Genomic DNA, 21,162 nt, shown 5'->3' with positions numbered 1-21,162 from the left:
CCGGGGCAGGCGGGAATCGAACTCATGCGGAAGTGGCTTTAGCTTCTCAGTGCAGTGCTTTAACCCGCTGTGCCACCAGGGAGGGCCTGTATATATATTTTTAATATGTCTCATGAAGACCAAACAATCAGCTGGGAAGCTGCTTAAAATGCAGATTCCTGGGCCCAGAACCTTTGCCCAGGCCCTCCATTGGCCCTGGCTTCAGAGTTCGAGGGTGGGTCTGTGGGACACACTGGAGGACGGTGGCCTCCCACCCCTTTCTTGAATTTCCGAGCTACAGAGGTCCCAGTGTGCCCGGCTCCTGGGATACTGTCCCAAATGAGGGCCCAATTGAGTTTGACATCGTCTTCACCCGCCATCACCCTGGCGGCCGCTTTGGTTTTGATTACAGGCCGCCTGGCACGGAGTAGCTGCGGCCTGTTCACCTGAACTGCAGGCACAAGGCACAGATGCTAATTACACGGGTAAGTACTTGCAGATTTCCCAGGAACAACAAAGATAATTTGTTTGCTCCATGGCTTGTTAGAGGGGAGCCGTGCTCTGGTGACTGGGCGGCTGGCAGATTAGGCCTGTGGCCTTTCACCTCCTCCTGCCCTTGGCTGCTGGTTCTCCCAGCTGTGCTGATTAGAAGAGGAGAAATTAAGATCTCCCCCTCACCTCCCACCCCTACAGGCTGGGGAGGAAAGGAAGATCTGACTGCCAGGGTAGGCCAGGCCAAGGACATCAGCAGGATTCCAACCTGCCCAGCCTGGAGTATGGGGAGACGGGGCAGGCTGCGAGCCGGAAGCAGGACTTTGCTCAGTGTCTCCCCTTTGGAAACACACAGTGTTGCTGTGGTGGCTGATGGGCAGAGCCAGCAGGAAGGCTGAGTGTGGAGGCCAAGGAGGGATGAGGAGGGGGTCATGCACATGTGGGAGCTAGGAGGAACGTGGGGTGGGGAGGCAGGAGGCTGGAAGACTTGAGGGGAGCTTCCTGGGACTCCCACAAAGAGTGGCCAAAGGATGGCTGCCACAGTGAGGACACCCAGGGTCTTGGCCTTGATTGTTACGTAGTGGGTGGGAGCAGCACACTCCACATATGAGAACAGGGTCAGTCCAAGTCCCTGGATCTGAGCAGCACTGTGTAAGAGGATTGTCACCAAGGAAATTAGCCAAAGCTTCCATGTCTGAGAGCAAAGTGAGTCGCCCCATCAGGGCTGGAAGGGCTGGAAGAGTCATCTTTCCTTGCTTCCCTCTACCTGGGGGGACAAGAAGAATGGGATAATTACTATAATTATTATTAATGTTGGTAATCCTTGTAATTTACATGTCAATGGTTTTTATATACTAATAGTCACGATTTTTCAATGGACAGGACTGTAAAATATGTGCAGGACAATGAAACAGCTGCCCATATGATCAGACCTATAAGGTAGAGGTCATGAGGTCCACACCACAGATGAGGAAATTGATGCTCAGTAAGATTAAGTGCCTTGACTAAGGTCGCATGTCAGATAAGAGCAACCAGGATCCCATGTATTCCCCTGGTGTCAGGTAACAAGCTGCCGCCCCATGGGCCCCTCCCCATGGGACACTGGGGCCCAGTCAGAACCATAATGCCATAATGCAGGGCTCCTGTCCAAGCATATGGCTTCCTCAGATTTGAGTGAGGATATTGGGGGGAGCGGGGGGCTAATGAACTGGGTGGACGTCCCCTAAGGCAGGTATGATGATGAGCAGATTTACAGGCGATTCCAGCTTTATTCTGGGATGGTGGAAACTCTGTCAGAATGAACTCCAGTGAGAACAGCTCTCAGCCTGGGCCTCACACCCCTCCCTCCCTTCCCTCATTTTCTCTCCCTCCCTTAGGCTATAGCTGACTTTGAAAGTATATGGAAATTCTGTATAGGGTGGGAACCCGGTCTCCCCCTAGTGCTGAGGCCAGCCTGGGGTGTGTAATTGCACAAGAAAGTCTGAGGTGGGATTAGGTACAGAACCTACGCTGCTGGCAAACTGGGGTTAGGGGTGGCGTGGGGAGGGCGGGGAGAGGTCGCGAATAAAATGACAGTGCCAACCCTTTGATCTGGGCCTCTCTGTAGCCATGGATCTGCTTTCACGCTGCATCATTTACATTTTTTCATTCTGGTCTCATAGTCATCCTGTCCCTATAGTGCTTTAAAAACTGTAGAAAAGTTGCTATTTTGGGACAATGAGTTCAGAAGTAGCTTCTGCCATGGCCCTTCCACCTTCCACCTCAGCGCTTGGGCCTAAGACCTCAATGCCTCAGCTCTTGAGAAGCAAACCTCTCCTGACATCATTTGTCTGTCCAAGACAGCCCTATTTGCACACATTTGTGGTGCTTCCAATTAAGGTGATTCATCAAACCTCTGATGGAGTTCATTTTTATTCCTCGATAAGAACTTTCAAATAAATACACCCAGCCATGGAAAGAATCTTGTGACAGCACGCGTCCTAATTTTGGCTTGGGGAATGCACTTCTCAAGTTGTCAGTTGGGAATGTGCTGGAGAGACCTGGGGCTGCTTTTGCACTTAGTGTGAGGGGAGGAAGCTGGCCTGAGTCTGGTCACTTGCCCGGGAGTGCTGGCCCCACCCTGGGGGCCAGGGACAACTTGCCAGCTCCCCTGCTCAATGTCACAGCAGGCCCTGTGGCCCTGTGGTCAAAAGCAGAGGCACCTTCTTTCCTTTGGGGGTCTGCTGAGGAAAGTGGTAAACAAGCCCCAAAGCTGCAGAGCCCCCATTGCTGCCTAGGGACAACCCTGGCTGTGGTTCCCATTCTGACTAGGGAAGAGCTCACATCCCTATCTGCCCCAGGTCTCCAGAGAGGGGGCCAAGAGGCCACTGGAATGCCCTTGATGGAGACTCAGCACTCCGAGTCTATTCCTGATTGAACTCCTTGCTACACCTCTGAGCTTCAGTTGTCTTCAGGAGGGAGACCTGTCTTGGACACCTACTGTGTCACTAGAGTTGTCATTCCAAATCTTGCTAGCCACCCCAATCATCTCTATTTTACATGAGGAAATTTTATCCAGAGATATTAAATATCTTGACCAAGACCATGCAACTGATAAATCAAGGCAAGTTCCAGAAATGAATCCAGGGTTCTTAATTCAGGATTCCCTTTGAGACCTCAAAGGGAGCCAGTGATCAGTGTACTCTGAACACCAATTTCTGGCTGGTGGCTGCTCCTGACAAAACAAACAGAGCTGAGGAGCAGCCTCAGGCTTTGAGGCCTGCTGAGAGCATCCAGAGTTAGGAAGGGGCTATCACCAAGGAAGGTGTAGGCAGTAAATGTTCTGAGCTACAAAGATCCAAGATACCAGTTCCAAGAGACAAAAAGAAACTCTAGCATAACAAGACTAAAATCTGATTCCCAGACGCTGTCTGAAGAAGACAGGGCCTAGCAATGGAGTCTTGTATCTCTTAGGAAGCATTTGACTGCAAGTAATAGAAAATCTGACCAACCATGGCCTAATCAATAAGAGTTTGTTTCTCCCACAAAATAAGAATTTAAAGGTAGGTGGTTGGAAGCATTGAATCAGCCACTCAAATGGTGTCATTAAGGAGCCAGGCACTTTCTGTCTTGCCTTTCTGCCACCCTCACTCTGTTGGCTATTTGTTCTTTTGTGTGTCCAACCTTATTTTCTTGATGTGGCTGCTATAGCTCCAGGCATTACATAAGGCAGGAAGAAAAAGGGAGAGAATAGTACCAGTGACAATTTCCCCTCTATTCAGGAAACCAAAAATCTTCAACTTCCCAGCTGAAAGGTTTAATAGGTGTGGAGACAGGGCAGACTGTGAGCAGGAAGCAAGACTTTGCTCAATGTCTTCCCTTTGGAAACACACAGTGTTGCTGTGGTGGCTGATGGGCAGAGCCAGCAGGAAGGCTGAGTGTGGAGGCCAAGGAGGGATGAGGAGGGGATCATGCACATGTGGGAGCTAGGAGGAACGTGGGGTGGGGAGGCAGGAGGCTGGAAGACTTGAGGGGAGCTTCCTGGGACTCCCACAAAGAGTGGCCAAAGGATGGCTGCCACAGGGAGGACACCCGGAGCCTTGGCCTTGATTCAAAACATGGAAGGGAAGGGAGAAGAAAGGAGGGATGAGTGGAGGGAGGGAAGGAAAAAGTAATTCTTCTCAGAGCCCTCCTTTACATCTTTTTGGACAGGATAGCATCGCGTGGTCATTTTTACCTGAAAAAGAAGCTGGGAAGCAGATTATCTGGATTTTACCTTCTATGGTGAGAGAATAATAAAATAGAAGAAGCCGACTGAACATGGCTACTGAGTATGACAACCAACAGGCTCTGCCATAGAATTCTACAGTTGGCCATCTGGTGGCATTCAGAGGATAAATCAGAGAAGTCTGTCCTGGTCAATTCCCCCTTAGACGGACTGTTTCCTGGAATCAGGACCCCCGCCCCATTCCTATACCTCTCATATTTGCCTAACAATGGCTTCAGTGTATTCTGGAACTGCACTTTTAGAAGCAATTTGGCAACATGTTTCAAGGACCATAAAAGTGTTCATAAATTTTGACCCAGTATTTCTACTTCTGAGAATTTATTTGTTACAAGGAAATAACCCAAAAGGAAGAAAAAAAAAAAAACCTACATGCTCACGGATGTTCATTGCAGCTTTGGAAATAAGAAACAACCTAAAACTCCAACAATAGAGAAATGGGTAATTAAGTCCACTCACTGGATGGCATATTGCACAGCCATTAAAAGTGATCATTATACATTTTGCTTAGTAATGCAAAGAAAGGCTATGATACAACACTATATTTTAAAATAACATATAATCAAACATATCATTGGGATTGCATACTTGTCTTAGTCTGCTGGGGCTGCCACAATGAAACACTACAGACTTAACTGAATTACTTTTCTCAGTTCTAGAAACTAGAAGGCCAAGATCAAGGTGCTAGCAGCATCTAATGAGAGCTCACTCTCTGAGTTGGCCAGCTCCTCACTATGTTCTCATGTGGCATTTCATCAATGTGTATGACAGAGAGATCTGATGTCTTGTCTTCTTTTAAAGGCCTTAATCCCACCATGAGGGCCCCACCCTCATGACCTCATCTAAACATAATTATCTTTCAAAGCCCATCTCCAAACACTGTCACATTGGGAGTTAGGGTCTCAACATTTGAATTTTGGTTGGACACAATTCAATTCATAACTTAAATGTGTGTGTACCTTGAGGACAAAGACTTGAAAGGGAATTCACAAAAGTTGGCTTAGGGTGATGTTATTCAAAACTTCTGTAATGATGCTATGCAGTTTGTAAGATAATTTCGGAGGGAGGGAGTTAGGATAAAAATAATCCAGCTTTCAAATCTCAACTCAAATGCCACCTCCTCTAGGAGGCCTTCCATGCTTTTCCCAGGCATATCTCTGATGAAGTTCTTATTTTACCAGACCAAGTGCTCTTCTGGGACTAGGGTCATGAACAAGTCCCCTTTGTTCTTGACCTATGATAGGACAAAGAGCACAGGTCAAGAATCCAGACTGAGCAATGGAGGCGGTAAAGCATGGGGGATAAGTCCCATCAGAAACCAGGCATGGAATCTATTTTTTTAAGACTTATTTATTTCTGCACACAGAACTGATGTGAGAGGATTCATCAGAGACAGAATGGGGAGCAGAACAGATCTACTGCAACACACTGCTGAGGGGAGCAGTGGGCTGGTCAGAGAGGTCTGCTGTGCCACGTGGGTCACTTCCCTGGCCTGGCATGTGCTGCAGTGGCAGCAGATAGCCTCATATTGCTCAGCTTTATCCCCTTGTGCCATCGGGGAGGGCCCAAAGCATGGAATCTGAATGACAGGATTAGGGTACTCACTAGTGTAGAGTTTAAAAACTGGGGGCAACAACCTCTGGGCACTGAGATTGTCTTTCTAGTTATTTTAGATGTATTATTGTTAGTATTGTTATTGTTATTACTATTATTATTATTCAAGTAGTACGTGTATACATCCCCACTGTAAATAATTTAAGTAGTTCAAATGAAGCCTACCTCACCTCCCACACAATCCTACTGACTGCCCTACAGAGTGTTAGTTTGGTGTATTCTGATGTATATGGTACATTATTTCTTACGCACATAGTTTCAAAGCACACATCTGGATTTACATAAACAGAGCCATATTGTTCTGTGACTTCTCTCTCTTAACAAGAGCTTTTCACTTCAAGAAGCAGAAGTCTACCTTATTTGTTTGAGTGTCAGAAAACCATCACTAGTGTGGATGTTCAGAAATGTATGTAGCTTGTTCTCTGTTAATGAGCTCTTGGGTTGTTCCCGACTGTTCCCATTTCTACCGCCGCTACCCTGCCTGTCACCACACTTACCTGTACACTGGTGGCATTTCCCCAGCAGAGATGTGGAATTGTTCTGGTGGGGAGCTTGGGCATTTTACATTTTCACGGGCACGGCCAAACCTCCTACAAACACCATGACAAATTTCATTCTTATCAACAGTGAAAAAGAGGTTCATTGCCCCTTCAATTCCTGCCAAAGATAGTGGTTATGGGTCTCTTTCAAATTCTGCAAATTTGATGGGTTAAGAAATGTTATCTCAGTGTTGTTTTACTTGCATTTCCTTGATGACTAGTGAGGCTGTGGCTGTTGTCATACATCCTTTGCCATCTGAGTGCCTCTGAGGTGAAACATTTGTTCCTAGCTATCACTCATTTTTCCTTTTGGGTAGCGCATCTTCTACTTATTATTTGTAGGAATTCATTATCCATCCTAAATAGTTCTCCTTTTCAGTCACATATGTTGCAGATACCTTTTCCAGTCTGTCACTTGTCTTTTGACAGAATTTATGGTGTCTTTTGTCATACAGCAGTTTTAGATTTGGACATAATCAAATTTAGCAATCTTTTCCTTTATGGTTTCAGTGTTTTATGTCTTGCTAAAGAAAGCTTTTCCTACCCCAAGGTTATAAACAAATTCTCCTATATTTTCTTTTAATAGTTTTATAGCTTTGTGTTTTTACATTTAGCTCTTTAATCCATCTGGAATTTATTTAGCGAATGGTGTGAAGCAGGAATCTAACTTTATGCTTTTTCACAGGATAGCCAATTGTCTCTACAATACGTATGGAAGAGTTCACCCTTTGCCCACTGCTTTTAAGTGCTATTTCATCATATACTGAATTCTTCTTTATGCAAGGGCCATTTTTGAACTCTCTGTTCTATTGCATTGATTCATTTATTTGTCTTGCCCCATGCCAGCACAGCACCATCTTAACTAGTCCAACTTGGTGTACTTTGTTGTGTGACCGGGAAGTGCCCCCTCATTTTACCTCTTTTTCAAATTGTTCTTGGCTATTCTGACACAATTGTTCTTCCACATTTGTTTAGAAACTGGCTCCTTAAATTGCATACACACTCCACAAATTCTGTTGTGATTTTGACCTGCAATATGTTGAATTTATAGATTTCTTTAGGTAGAACTGACATCTCCATAGTATTCTACTCTCACCCAAAAGTTCTGTCTGTTTATGCAGGGCTGCTCTTATGTCTCAGGCCTACTTCTGAGTCCAACTTCCCTTGTTCAACAGGTCTGTATCTTGGCTGGGGCTCAGCCACTCTAAGTCCTGACTCCATCTTTGATGTAGGGATGCCATTTCCTATCCCAGAGCAAGAGAGGGTTAAGTGAGAGTACTAGGTAGAGAGTGAGCTCCCAGTGGGTAAGCCTCCACCTTATTTAACTCCACCATCCTGGACACAATGAGTTCTTTGAACAGAATTAACGGAAAGAACAGAATGCGATGTTTTTATTTAGGGCAGATTCAAGGGGCTCAGGGAAGGGGATTAGCATGGAAAGAGACAAAGAACTAACATATCGATCCCTGTGTTAGGTACTTCACATATATTATCTCATTTGTCCTCAGAACAAGTCTATAAGGTACATATTTGCATCCTCTTTTTATAGCTGAAACAAATGAGACTCAGACAGTGACTTGTCTGGACTTAGATGGAAGGTTCTAATAAGCTGCAGCACACACCCTCTGTCCTGCCTGATCTGGGAGCCAGTAGGGCCTCTTTTGGTCACAAAGCCAGCACTGCTAGATGGTCTGCTGCTCCCCTATCTGAAATCTAATGATCTGAGAGTGAACTTAGCCCCAAGGTAACCATATAAACATTCTACACTTAGCACAGTTCTTTGCACATATTAGAAACTTACTGCTAGACAAGTTCAGAGGAAAAGAAGAACCTTGTGGACTGAGGAAATCAGAAGCAACTTCCAGGTGGAGATGAGATTAGAACTTAGTCCTGAGTTGAGATGAAGAGGATTCGGACAAATAAAACAGAGCACTCCAGAGTCAGAACTCATATGGCCAAGCTGGGGAACCCAACTGGTTAGAAAAGCGGTGAGTAAGAACAGAGAAAGACATTGCCTAACGACTGAAGGCTTGGCTGGACTGAGCAGTTTCTCCAGGTTGGAGCAAAGCTGGAAGGCCAAAAGTTCATGGGCCTGGTATCTTCTAGGCCCATCTAGCTATCCACAGTGATCTAAGGTGAAGCTTCGTTTTCCACATCCAGCTTCACAGTGAGTTGCCATGACACCAAAACACACAGACCTGCCATGGGAAGTCAGTTAAGAGGGGCAGGAAGGGGCTCTTTTCCTAATGCCATTCGCCTACCCCACACTGCATCCTGATCCTTTCTGTCCAATTTGACTTTGTTTTCCCACTCCATGCAGCAGTGTGTGTGTGGGGGGGGGGGGACCTAGACGCATGAGCTGTGTGTCCTGAAGTCAGTGCCACAGCCTCTCTGAACTCAGGTATTCTCTTGGTCAGGTATTCTGTTGGCCATGCATGAGGCCATGGTTCATCATCCACCCTTTGAAGACAGGAACAGCCTCAAGGGATACTGGGGTGAACATCTCATGCACTGTGAGAAGAAAAGAGAAAAACCAGCCAGTACATGTCGGTTGCTCTTACACAGATTGCCAGTTCGAGTTTAGGGGTTTAAAAACTATGGTTTAAAAACATTAGCTCAGGTCCTCTGAGAAGCCAGATCCCAAGATGGGATTTATTTAGGGAAACATCCATGAAAGAAAAAGGAAGGTGATCTAGAAATGGTGCAAAGCCATTGCAACATGCTGTGGGGCTGACCCCTGTGAGGAAGAGAGGGAAGGAAGAGTGTTGAAAGGCAGAGTCTCAGACTCCAGTGTAGGTCTGAGAAGGTAAGACTGTCGCAAGAGGAAGCCTGTATCTCCCAGGTGTGGATCCGGCTTAATATCCCTGCTGTGCTCGGTACAGGTTGGGGAGCAGCCATGGACATGTAGCTTCAGCATCAGCACACATGTAGCTTCAGCATCAGCACACAACAGCGAGGGCCCTTGGTCAATTACATTCTCCATAGTAGCAGATCTAACCGGTACATTTCACTGGCTGCCATCCCAAGTGATGTGATGCTGCCACTTGCCAGTGCAACAGTACTTAAGCCCCAGGTGAGGCCAGGTCTTAAGATACAAGGACAACGGATTTGAGCTGACCTCACTATGAGCATCTCTATTTACTGACTGTGGGGTCATGATCCAGTTTTTACTTACTTATTTCCAAATTTTCTATAAAGTGGGGTAACCAGACCCTTTTGTGTGGGCTGCCAAGAATATAATCCAGGACCTGAAACCCTCTTCCCCAGTAAGGGAAAACTATATGGAACTGACTGACTAACAGCCTGGGTCAGAAGGCCAAAGAAGGAAGCTCTTTCCTTTTTCCATGAGTTTGGTTGAGATGTTGTATTTTTTTTTTTTAAGATTTATTTATTTGTGCATACAGAACTGGGGTATAGGCCAGAGGCTCAGGGGCGATGAGAGGCTTCACCAGAGACAGAGTAGGGAACAGAACAGTCAGATCGACGGAGTACACTGCTGAGGGGAGCAGCAGGCGGGTCAGGAGAGGTCTGCCGCACCATGTGGTCACCTCTGGGGCAGGCGGGAATCGAACTCATGCGGAAGTGGCTTTAGATTCTCAGTGCTGTACTTTAACCCACTGCACCACCAGGGAGGGCCTGAGATTTTGTATTTTGAGAAACAAGGATGAAAAAGGAAAGTCTCCTTGAGGTGGATGTGATATGGCCACACGAGGGGGAAAGATTGTTCCACCTCATTGTGATATTAGTGCTTCATAATCTCATAAAAACATATAGATTCTATAACTACCTCAGAATAGAAATCTTATTCATAAAAATGCACCAAAAGTGCTTTAAACTGCAAACATCAGAAAATACAACTAATTGTGACTTTAATCGCCTCTTATATTAAGAAGTTAGAAGATAGGGAGGTAGTTCTTCAGTAAAGTAATGATGTAGAATCCATGACTCTACTTCTTTTGACCCTTGCCTCATGGTCACAAGACGGAATCCACAGCCCCAAACACGCCACCCTCACACCATAGTGTCCTAAACAACAATAGGGGGGAAGGTAGGAAGGGGAGCATTTATCTCTCATTTCTTGTCTTTAGAGAGAAAAACATTTCCCAGAACCCCTCTGAAGATTGAGATTTTTATGTCTCACTGGCCAAATTAGATCACTGCTCAACCCATCACTGGTAAGGGATCTCTAGGCACCCAGCTACTGGAACAAAATTAAGATCTATTAGCAAAGAAGACTGCAGGGAATGACTCTTGAGAATGCAACAAAAGTGTCCTCCATAGGATGAATTTCTGGAAACAGAATGAATCTTTCTAACCTTTCAAACATAGCTAAGGCATTACACATGTACATAAATGCATACAGTGTAATGGGAACAATGACAAATAATGTACAAGACACAGGAGTCAGACTAAGAAAGGAATCCATTCAATCAATGAAACGCGGGGGTTTGGGGGTGAAGAGAAGAGTGGACACAGTCCATTATAGTTGAGCTGACAGACTCTTTGTCCTGGGAGTGGGAACAGGTCAGAGAAACCTTTACAAAATCTCTGAGCAGAGAGCTGCCAGATGAGTAGGTGTTCACCAGGCAACTTGGGTTAGAGATGAGCAGGACTCAACCCGTGAAAAGCTGTGTTTGTGCAGGTGAACAAATGGTTCAGTCTTCTCACAGGCTAGCATTAAAGGTCGGGCAATGTGTGAGGTGAGGTCAGATCATGCAGGGGCCAGGAATTTGGATAATGCAAAACCAATGAAAAGTTTCAAGCAGGAGATGGACTTAAATAAATATTCACTTTTTAATGGTTACAATATGACATGAAGGAATCTCAAAAACATTTCACTGAGCAAAAGAATATAAACTATATTATTTCATTTATGTGACATTCTATACATTAGGCCAAGCTAATCCCTGATGAAAGAAATTGGAGAAGTTATCACCAGGGGAAATGGGTTGACGAAGAAGGGTCACTGAGAACTTTAAGGAAAAGTTCTGTATCTCCATTGGATTGGTGGTTGCACTGTTATAATCTAGCTATTAAAATGTTTCAAATTACACCACTACAATATGTATATTTTATTGTATACAGATTATACTTGAATTTAGTTTTAGGTAAAAGCATCCTGGTGGATAGATTGTAGGAGAATCTGGAGGTGAGGAACTAGTGAGAACTCTGCACACACGATCCAAAAGAAAGATCCCATGGCCCCGAGTGAGGCAGGTGTGGGTGCAGGGGAGGAACCAGCTGTGAGAAGACCAAAGGGAGGGGTGGGAGAGGGGAAGAGAGCACTCTGCTCCGCTGACATGGGTGGTATTACATTGAACAAGGTCTCCAAGAGGAGGCACTGGTTAGGAACAAAGAGAAATGAGCTGATAGGGGAATGTTGAGTCAATGATGGAGACATTCTTCAGGTCATTGAATGTGTGGATCTGGAGTTCAGGAAAGAGGAATGCCCAGGGAGAGTTTGATCCTCCAGAGTAGAGAGCTAGATGGATCACACCAAAGGGAACAGGTAGAGTGGGAGGAGGTGGAAGGAGGGAGGGAGAGAGCTCTGGGGAGAACCAAAACCTGAGGAGTGGTCAGGTATTTCCTAGAATCTAGGAAACTAGGAAGGAAAGGTAGGGCATAAGAGAAAGGCTGGGAAGAAGGATTCGAGAAGAGCAGGGTGATTAGTGATATTAAACGCTTCAAGCATTCCACAGGCTCAGAGCCGCGTGGGCACTGCTCACAGGGGTGAGGCTACACTCAAACTCATATCACCTGTCTCTGGAACCAGTGTTCTTTCTAGAGCAGCTGAAATACATGGCTCTGAGGAACATAGAGAATAGAGAAAAGGAATCTACAGAGGCGCTTGCTTATTGTTCTTTAAGTCAGTCACCACCATTAATTAGCTTCTAGGTGTAGATAAATTACAATTCAACTGAATGGTGGAGTACTACACAGCTGTTTAAAACGATGAGGCACAGACCTCCGTCCGTGTCGTCCACTTGCCCACCACCTGTTTGTGAAAGGAAATTTCACATGGGAGATAATATTTATCAGTTTGGTGATGAGATTAAACTTAGATTAATATCTAGATTTCAGGATCTGGATTTTAGGAAAGAGGAATACCCAGGGAGCATTTCCTCCAAAGTGTGGAACTAGGAGGGTCAGTCCAAAGGGAAAAGAGTGGGAAGAGGTAGGAGGGTGGCAGAGAGCCCCGAGAGTGCCAATATCTAAACGTGGGTTGTGCGTGCTTTTGATTCTCTTCATCTAGATCCCAGATCCTGAGGGAGAAGAGAACAGCTCTGTCTTGGAAGACCTCAGAAAGTGTCGGTAGAGTTCCTGCTGTCACAGTTTTTCCGAAAGGGAAGGGATGAGGTCCCCAGATCCTTTCAGGGATGCTGTCACATTGGGTAGCTGGAGGGAGAATATTTTCACAGAAAAGGCAAGTTTAGAGATGACAGCAGGTGACTTTGGGAGCACTAGGGCCCCTGGAGAGGCATTGAAAGAGGTCATGATGGGGCCATTTGACTTGATTCATTTGATGAGGCCAGTGGACAGGAGGGAGGGCCATGGGCCCTTGTGGAGTGTAGAGGTTCAGCTTAACCCACATGGCCTCTGAAAATCCCTTTCTGCCTGGAATGACTTTCTGTTTTTTAAAAATATTTACTTATTTATGCATACAAGAACTGGGGTACAGGCCAGAAGTGCGGGAGAGTGAGAGGATTCACCAGAGACAGAGTAGGAAGCAGAACAAGCAGACTGACTGAAATATACTGTTGAGGGGAGCAGCAGAGAGACAAGTGCCACACCATGTGGGTCACCTCCCTGCTGGGGATGGAGCTCGTGCTGCAGTGGCTGCAGGTAGCTTCACAGTGCTGCACATTAACCGGTTGTACCACCAGGGAGGCCCTGGAATGCCTTTCTCCATCATTTTGACAAATCCCTTAACTTTAAAGCCCCTGTTCATATATGGCTTTCTTAGAGAAGCTTCCTGCAGCACAAAAGGAAAGCATCTCACTCGCCACCTTCTATGCAATTAACCTGACTTCAAGTCCATGTACCTTTCTAGCCACTGCACTCCTCCAGGCAGTTATCCAGCTGACTTTTGGGGAGACTCATCTTCCCTGTGAGCCTGCTGACAAAGCACTAAATAATAGCAGAGGTTCTAGAGGGTATGAGGAACCCAAGAAAGAACAGATGGATGGAGAGAGCACTCCAGGTATCACCATCTACACTCTAGGTGCAGTGGTGGATCAGGCTCGCATTCTCCCACTGTGGATACCCAGAGTCTGTGTCCTGGGACCCAGGTACCAACTAGGAGTGACACACACACAAAAGACCTGGAGAACAGAAGGGAGTTATGAAAAAAGTGACCACCACTGGAGAGAAAAGAAGAAAAGCAGTAACTCAAACAAGATTCAGAAATTGGCTCTTTCTAGAAGCTTTCTGCACCAAGCTTTGCAAACCAAGATGAAAAACACAAGTACTGAGTTTAAAAGACTCTCTAAGGAGAATCAGACATTTCCACATAAGGCAACAAAATTAGGAAAAAAGAATGAAACTGTCCTAATGCATAAAACAGCTAAAGGGGACCTGGAGATTACTTGTTAGTTATGCAGAAAGCTTCCCCGAGAACTGAAATGATAATGGTTGTGCCAAAGAAAGTGGAAATCAGGCCAGGTTATGAAGGAGGGGTACATGTAAAAAAAATAACAAAAGGCTGTGGAGATAAAAATCAGAGGAGTCGTTCAGAAAAAGAAATGAGATATAACTTGTTCAAGGCAGCAAAAGAATGAGAAAAACATTTTCTGACTGTAACAGGCCAATGAAGGGGAAGAAGAGATTGTTGGCTCGTTGTGAGTTGCAGGGAGAAAACCTATAAGCAATGACACTAAAAAAGCAGAGACTTCTAATTTTTTCTTAACCTAAAAAGGTTAGCTCTGATCTGAAAGCTGAAAGAGGCACCACATGGGATCATGAGAAGGCAGGAAGCCAGGGAGAATGAGGAAAGAACTTGTGTATTCACATCCACAGGCCCTGATGACTTACATGCTTAGGTACTTAAGGAATTGGCCCAAGGTGGCCTCAGATCATAGCTCTCACTCTGCGGGCATTTATGGAGAATGGGTGAGGGGCCTGGAGAGAGGAGATGCAGGCAATCCGTCCCTGCGTCTCTTTAAAGCAGGGGGAAAGCAGATGCCTCTAGAAGTACTGAGCCCATCAGCTGAACTGCTATAATAGAAAACTACTGGGACACGTCGTCAAAAAAATCAATCTGCAAACACTAGGTCATAAGGAATTAGGTAATAACCAGCAATGCTTTCCAAAGAATACATTCTGTCAGAGTAATCCAATTTCCTTCCAGGACAAAATGATGGGCCTGGTAAATCAGGAACGGCAAGAGACATATAATCTTCCTTAACTTAAAGAGCACGGCATTTAATTTCATCTTTCATGAGAAGTCTCAAAAGAAAAACTGGAGAAATGGAGTCTATAGTTGACGTTTCTAGGGTTGGGCAAATGAAAAGAGGTTGGAAGTTTGACCGAGATAGTAGTTCTTCATGTTCTATATAAATGGGTGGATTAAGAGGTTAGGGGAGGTGAGAAGGGTAGTGATGGTCGCTGTAAGCTGGGTAAGTTGGTAGTACAAGTGGAGTTGGTGATAGTGATCGTAGAGCAGTTGGAGGTGATGGTGATGGTGGAAATGGAGACTGACTGTGATGGAGAAGAAGGTTGTAATTGTGGTGGATATGGAGGAGGTATTATTATTGGAAATGGGGCCATCGTTGGAATGGAGACAGAATCAATGGGTATGGTGAGGAAGGTCGTAATAGTGATGGTAGAAATATGTACATCGATAGTAGTGGAAATAGAACTGGAGACAAGGGTGGGGAGCATAACAACAGAAACCAAACTGAGACTCTATATCTGGCTTACACAGCCTTCCTGTTGTGCATCTGTGATATATATCCTTTTTTTAAAAAGGATCCATTTTATATATCCTTTTTTAAAAAATAATATAATAGTTTATTTTTACATCATTTTGTGCCTTTTTCCATATCAGTTGTAATTCCCTTGGGCTTCCCACCACCAAATCATCCATGTGCCATCACCATAGTCCCCCACCCCATTTTTGATCCCATTCCCCAATCCACCCCCATAAAATGTCTCTGGTATATAGTTGTTCATTATTGTTATTTTTTCCACTGGTCCTTTATACTCCTACTATGTGTGAAACTATCTGGAATTTTTCCTTTTCCTTCTGGCTTGTTACACTAAGCATTATCCCTTTCAACTCCATCTATGTTGCTGCAAAAAGCATGTGTTTACTTTTTTGATTGCTGGGTAATATTCCATTGTGTATATCTACCACTTCTTTTTAATCCAGTCATCTACTTTTGGGCATTTGGGTTGACTCCATGTCTTTCCTACTGTAAATAAAGCAGCTATAAACATGGGCATGCAGGTGTCTATTTGAATCAGTGTTTTTGTGTCTTTTGGGTAGATACCTTGGAGTAGGATTGCTGGGTTATATGGAAGCTCCATTTTTAGCAGTCTGAGAAACCTCCAAACAGTTTTCCATAGTGGTTGTACTAGTTTGCATTCCCAGCAGCAGTGCAGAAGAGTTCCTTTTTCTCCACATCCTCTCCAACATTTGTTGTTTCTAGCCTGTTTTTTCCAGAGCTTTACTGAGAGATGTAGACATAAGACTCCAGGCCTCTTGTGTCCAACTTCATTCTGACTCCCTCACCACTGTCCTGCTAGTCCTGGGACAATGAACCCCTTCTCTGCCAAGACAGGATAGGTGGCTATGAGCCCCAGGATGCCTGTGTGAACCCAGCAAGAAGAATGTTCATTTCTGCCAGCCCAAAAGGGTGGGTAGAGCCAGAGAATCCCCCACAGCTAAGGAGAGGGAAAAGTTCCCAGGGACAGTGGAGGCAATTCTATCTGTGTCCAAGACAGGAATCTACTGCCCCTGTCAGCTGACAGCTACTGGACTCCTCCCCCTGGGTCAAGGAAAGCATGAGAGTTGAGGTCTTGGGAGGCCTTTTGCAGTTCTGCAGTTTTCACACCTCTTTCCAGACTGAGTGCTATGGCAGCCCAAGGACTAGGAGCTGGGAAGGCCCTAAAGGACTCCATTCACTTTACTTTCTACCAAGATGTTGAATGGAATTAAAATTAAAACACCCCATGGACCAGTGTGCCTCTGGAACCTAGGGCAGGAGGGAGGTGGTTGCTAGAGTCCTCAGTAGGTTCTGTGGAGTGAAAGTATGTGTGGTGGAAGAAAGGGTTACCAGCATGGGCAAGACCCTCTGAAAACATTCCTGAAACTAGAAATTTACAGCTATATGTCCAGTCCCCTTTATATCTTCCCATTCTCCCTACAAGCCCACCCCATAGGACCTGCTTCACTGATCTCTGCATGTAGGGCTAGACCTACCTCCCCTCCCCGCCCCCCGCCCCCGCCCTCATGGCCCTAGCTCAAGGCCCAGTTCTGCCTCAAATCCCCCCAGAGCTCAGCAAGCAGAACCTCTTCTGCTGCTATACCCCTATAACTTTTGTCTACCCCATGCTTGGAGCTGTCTGATGGGAAGGTGCCCAGCTCATTGCCTGCACTGAACCTCATAAACTTGAATCTCACTTACCTCTTAGCTTTCTCAGCAACCAGGTGAGGCCTGACAGTGGATGCTGCAAAAGAGATGATGGGTGAGTGAATAGCTCAAGAAACCGAGGCCTCAAGTGGTCAAAACTAAAGCTCAAGATCTCTAGGCCCCCAGGACACAGGATGCCAGGGGCAGGCCCTTTTTGACATAGCTCCCACCTGGCTAATCTTTGCTAATTCTGAAGCCTTGAGCAAGTACCCTCTCCATGCCTCCCTTTCTCCATCTATAATGAGATTCAAATTAGAGGGTTTCAGCCCTAATCATTCTCAGGTTCTGTCATTTTCCCCCTTCCTATGTTATGAAGAGCCCAATGGCATGTGGAAGGAGCTGGGTCTTTTAATTCATAGGGGCCTAAGTGCAGATTCTGGGTCTCTGAACTTCACCGTTCTCATCAATGAAGAGTAGCATCTATTACACAAACTTGTAAACATTAGATATTAAAAAGAAGAACGTAGGAGCCCTCCCTGGTGGCTGCTCTGAGAAGCTAAGCTAAGCAGTCGTCACTTCAGAGCAAGTTCAATCCCCACCCCAGAGATGACCTACACGGCATGGCAGACCTCTGTCTCGCCCACTGCTCCCCTCAGCAGTGTACTTTGTTGATCTGCCTGTCCTGCTCCCCACTCTGTTTTTAGTGAGACTTCTCACCGCCCCTGCACCTCTGATCTGTACCCCATTTCTGTATGCATAAATAAAGAAAATCTTAAAAAAAAAAAACCAGGAGAAGAACATAGTGCCTGACCTGCTCCCAATATATGGTAGTTATCATTACACTAATTACACTAAAGTAGACAGTGAAATGTGTGTGGTAGACAGAAGCATGGGCTCTGGGAAACATGGCTGTAGTCTGAATCCCAGCTTAGTCACTTTCTAGCTATAACCATGGTAAGTAAATTAACTCTCTGTGCCCTCATTTGTAAAATTATAACAATTATACCCATCTCACAGAACTGCTGAAAGGATAAAACAATTCAAAACATTGAAACAGAGCAAGTGTTTCTTATATAACAAGTCTTCAGATATATCAATTATATCATTTTTTTGTAAAGATTTATTTATTTAGGCATACAGAACTGGGGTACAGACCAGAAGTGTGAGAGGTGAGACTGTTACAGGGTAGCCCAGAGTGGACTGGGCCATCTATATGTGGGGCCTCTCCCGCATGCTCATAATTCAGTTATACCGCAGGTACACACAAAAGGGTCAATAATGGGTTTATTTACAAAAGGGGAAAGGAATAGGAAACAACCCAGGGAAAGAGAGAGGAATACAAAGTCACTGGAATACCTTACGGCTAGGCTGACTGAACACACCGTAGTCATGCTGTCAGGAGAGCTACTTCCCAAGCGAGAAAACGAGAGATGCAATCACGACTTATTTATCCCCCAAATGTCCCAGAATTCCTGCTAGCTCCGCCCTTGGGTCCTCACAGTTCTCTCCCTGGTACTGCTGGGAGTTGTAGTTTCCAAACACTGGAGTAGGGAGTAGGGTCCAGAAAGCTGGAGTAGGGGATGGAGTCCACAAGACTCTGCAGAGTTCCTTTAGGACACCCTTCCCCTCAACAAGAGGATTCACCAAAGACAGAGTGGGGGGCAGAACAGGCAGATCAATGAAATACACTGCTGAGGGGAGCAGTGGGTGGGCCAGGAGAGGTCTGCCGTGCCATGTGGGTCACCTCTAGGGCAGGGATGGAACTCATACTGCAGTGATTGTGATAGCTTCATAGTCCTGTGCATTAACATGTTGCACCACCAGGGAGGGCCCTATAATGTTATTTTTTTTTAACTGAGAATAGATGAGTATATGTGTAGGGGAGTGTTCTCCATCTACTACCACATCCAGCCCTACCAAGTTTATAGTCTCATTCTCTTCCTACCACTCACCTCCTCAGTCTATGGCCTACCCAGTCTTCACTTAACACTGAGTCTGGTGACCTTCCTCCACTGTGGCTCTTCCAGAAAGTTGAACTCACTCCTGTGCCCTCCCTGAAGCCTGCCCTCCTCTGTACCATGGAGCCTTGTTAGATGGTTCTGTGACCTCTGCGGAGCCTGACTTCACCCAGCAGATATCTGCACTTGATCACAGCCAAACAGCCCAGAAGAGATACCCAGCAAGTGTCTGGTTACAGGCCAGGGACCCTGAGTATCTCATACTCACTCAGATGTGAGCTCAGAGAAATACACTCAGAGAAAGGGACTCTGCCGCCTCCTTTATCCAGGTCCTGATAGCATTCACTGACTTTGTGTTTCCTCAGGGCTGCCCTAAATCTTGACTTTTCATTCTTGAGTTCTTCAGATATTCACAAAGGATGCTTTCTTCAGCCTTGGCTGAGTGATAGGAACTCAAGGAACTAGAATTGAAAGTAAAAGTGAGTAATTCATTTTCATTCACTAGATTTGCAACTACGTATATATGATACCTAGCTCAAGGATGTGGGAAAATGGGCACATTCATATTTTGATGGAGTGTGAATTGACAGAGCCTCTTTGGAGGGCAGCTCAGTACTGCCTATCAGCATTTAAAACACACTTTGCAAAATAATGATATTTCCATAACAGTAAGACATTTTCTTTAAATAAAATTTTAAAAAAGATATGGAGGCTCAGAGTGTTAAAGCACAGCACTAAGAAGCTAAAGCCACGTCAGCATGAGTTGGATCCCTGCCCCAGAGGTAACCACATGGTGCGGCAGACCTCTCCTGACACGCCCGCTGCTCCCCTCAGCAGTGTACTTCATCTGTTGGCCTGTTCTGCTCCCCACTCTGTCTCTGGTAAAGCCTCTCACCGCCCCTACACCTCTGGCCTGTACCCTAGTTCTGTATGCATAAATAAGTAAATCTTTTTAAAAAAGATAAACATACCCTTGACCCACTGATACCACTCCAAGTTATCCTATAGAAATATCTGTGCCTACACAAAGATATCTTTGCAAAGATGAATATGCACTGAGCACTGTTTGTGATGATAAAACTCTGGGGAAAATATAAACGCCTAGTGATAGGGAAATAAATAAGAAATGGAAGATCCATACTAAGGAATATTATGCAACTTAAAAATGAAGTAGATACACGCATCCATGAGCTTCGACATATTAAGAGAAAAGTGGCATGTTGCAGAGCAAATGATCTCATTTCTGGGGGGAGAAGCCCACCCTTCCCCCTCCTCTCAGCTGGTGGAGGCTTCCTGCTAAGATCAGTCTGGCTCACAAGAGGCTGCACTGGGTTGGAAGCCCAGCCTCTTCCTTCTAGCCAAATGGGCCAGTGTCCCAGGATGGCCACACCTGGGGTAGGGGAAGGAAGGACTTCTGAGGTCCCAGGGTCAGGGGTCTTGCCTGGTGAAGCACAACGGAAGCAACCTCCTTCCTGAGCAGACAGACCAAGGTTCAAATCATGCCTCTCACCAGAGAGCAAAGTTTCCCCGAGCCCTTGTTTCCCCATCTATAAAATGGGATTAATAACACCTGCTGTGTAGTGGGAAATTAATGAGACCAGCATCATGTACACATTTGCCTGCTCCTGTCCGCTCAAAGCTTTCTTTTACTTTGCTTTGAGATTCTGTTAAGGGGAAGGATGTCCTAAAGGAACTCTGCAGAGTTTTGTGGACTCCAGCCCCTACTCCAGTGATTGAAAACTACAGCTCCCAGCAGTACCAGGGAGAGAACTGTGAGGACCCAAGTGTGGAGCTAAGTTGCCATTCTGGGACTTTGGGGGATAAATAGGGCACCATTTCATCTCTCGCTAGCTCAGGAAACAGCTCTCGGGACTGCATGACTCGGGGCTTTCAGTTAGCTTGTTACCAGAGCTCCAAGTCAGCCCAGCCAGTAAGATATTCCAGTTGTTTCCTTTTCTTTCCCCTTTTGTAAATAAACCCATTTTGACCCTTTTGTGTGCACCTGCAGTACAACTGAATTTTAAGCACACGAGTGAGGCCCCACAGACAGGCAGCCCAGTTCATACTGGGGTACCCTGTAACAGTTTCTGTGATCCAGCCTAGCTGCATCTCTGCTCATGGGATCATCCATCCTCCCTGCCCTAGTTCTTATCTAATTACCACTGTGGGCTCTTCCCAGGTCCACTCTTCACTCACTGACCACAATGAGGACTCCTCTATCACTGAGTATGTTAAAGGGCACC

General features: G+C 45.6%; 1 long non-coding RNA gene across 1 annotated transcript in view; it reads right to left on the bottom strand.

Annotated features, from left to right (window-relative positions):
- Positions 1-43: 43 nt before the first annotated feature.
- LOC105854079 overlaps positions 44-21,162 on the bottom strand; it is a 30,401-nt gene continuing 9,282 nt past the window's right edge. The window contains exons 5-6 of the long non-coding RNA XR_001145809.1: positions 17,016-17,058; positions 44-1,237 (exon numbers count right to left, since the gene is read on the bottom strand). This is a non-coding gene — a long non-coding RNA (uncharacterized LOC105854079). The remainder of the gene's footprint in view (positions 1,238-17,015; positions 17,059-21,162) is intronic.

The sequence above is a fragment of the Condylura cristata genome, unplaced genomic scaffold, assembly GCF_000260355.1.
Source record: "Condylura cristata isolate star-nosed mole 26May11 unplaced genomic scaffold, ConCri1.0 scaffold00003, whole genome shotgun sequence".
Classification (NCBI taxonomy): Eukaryota; Metazoa; Chordata; class Mammalia; order Eulipotyphla; family Talpidae; genus Condylura; species Condylura cristata.
Note: the sequence above shows the minus strand (reverse complement) of the source record. Positions and strands in the feature narration are given on the sequence as shown.